We start from the raw sequence: 2037 nt of genomic DNA on the forward strand, positions 1-2037 counted from the left end.
AAATCTAACTTAGCATAGATTGCAACAAATAATAAACTAGTAGGCCTCCTAGTAATTAAATGAAACAATCATAAAAATACGCATAGAAGAACATCCGATACTCAAAACATATATTGACACTAAAAAAAACAGATTAGATCTCACAATTTAATGATTTCGAGGCCTCGTTTCCTCGACCAAAGTTCTAAAAGTTTTAGCCGCTCATGGCCATAATCAAAAACTCCAAAAGAGAAAATTACAAAAGAGAGGTGTGTGTGTCTCTCCCAATCTGATCTCCTCTTTAAAAATATCCAATTCAAATTTGGAATATCTACCAAATCTCCTAAAAATATTCTAATATCCTAAAATAACATTTATCCTAATCTGATTAATTGAAAATAAAATAAAGTCCTAATGTAAAATAGGAAAGTGGTGTTTCCAGCTGTAACTTGCGTGCCAACAGGTCTTCAAAACTTCCAATAATAAACTGCCTAATTGACTTGCATGATAGGCCAAAATGTTCCAGAATGTCAGCAGTGTAGGTGTATCAATTTCAAACCTGATTACAACCTTGATGCAGCGAGTATCTCTCTAAACTCAAAACATGAAAGTTGTAGATCTCTTTTTTAGGGTTCCACAACATTTTAAATCATCTCAATCGGAGCTCGGATGAGAGAGTTATGCCCAGATTATGAAGCGATGTTGAAACTATCTGAATTCACCTAATTAGTTCCGTTTTGCATTTAACGCCTCCATTGACATCCTAAATCAAAATAGAATAATAATGAGTACATTTAGGCAACAAATAAGTATAAAAGACTAGACTTTCAGGGGGGTAAATATGATATTTTGCATTCTCATCACTATACCTCTATTAGGTTATAACCTTCTTATAATAATAAATTAATTTGATCCTACCATTATGACTATATAGAGGTTTTACTCTCTCTCTCTAACTCTTAGAGAGAGAGAGAGAGAGTATATGACTTTTTCCCACCCAAGGTTTGCCTTAATGACACTTTTCCACCAAAAAACTTTCAAAATATCAGTTTACTGCCAAACGTTATGTTTCGTTAATAATTTTTGTTAAAGATAGTGATATTCATTGTGAAGACGGAAATACTCTTCTATCTTCTTCTTCTTCTCTTCTTAGCTTCCATCGTGGCCAGAATCACCACTAACTCTACCACCACCACTACCAATATCACGTTCATCCAGTCTAATTTTTTTAATCAATCAATCTAGCATTCAATCAATAGTTAAAGCAAACACAATAACTTTCCGAAATCTGACGATTGTTTGGGGGGGGGGGGGGGGGTGTCACCGGCATGCGCACAGGCGTAGTGGCACAGGTAGGCACTTAGGCATGGCGCACACAAGCGTGGGCTACTGGAAATTGGCTTGAGACTTTTGTCGAGCAATTGGTGGGCATGGCTTAAAGCTTCAGAAAAACGATGGGGGTTCACCGGTGCCCAGAAAAATCCACACATAGAGAACACTTCTACAACTTCCAATTTCAAGAATCAACCTCCAAATTGCCCTAATTTCATCAAACGAGCAATAAACCCAATTTCGTGAAGAAACAAACCCTAGAGAGGAGGACGATGATCAATGAGTGAACAGTGTCTAGGTTATTGGAGGTTTTGGAGAGGGGGTGCGGCTAAGAAGTATGGTGGTGACGAGGGTGGTTTCTGGTGAAGGAATCGACCAAAATTGACAAAAATTGCATGACCATAACTATGGGATGTAGATGGCAATTGGCAAGACGAACAAAGAGGGGGAAAGATGAGTTTTGTTCAAGAGGCTAATAGGAGTGCTTTTAGTGGTGTCGAGGGCAGTTGTCGACACCAGAAAAGGGTCGATAAGGCTTGGGTTGGCTGTCATGCATGGTGGAGGATTTTAAGGAAAAAAGTTCGATTTTGGTAAAATCTTGGACAGATTTACTGCGGAATGGCTCAATGGATAAAATGGGTGAAGAGATCCATTTATTTGGTGAAGAAATCGATGGAAAATAGCACCCAAACGGTCAACAATGACAGTAGAAGTGACACTGGCAAA

This window comes from Pistacia vera, unplaced genomic scaffold (assembly GCF_008641045.1).
Source record: "Pistacia vera cultivar Batoury unplaced genomic scaffold, PisVer_v2 Contig11, whole genome shotgun sequence".
Lineage (NCBI taxonomy): Eukaryota > Viridiplantae > Streptophyta > Magnoliopsida > Sapindales > Anacardiaceae > Pistacia > Pistacia vera.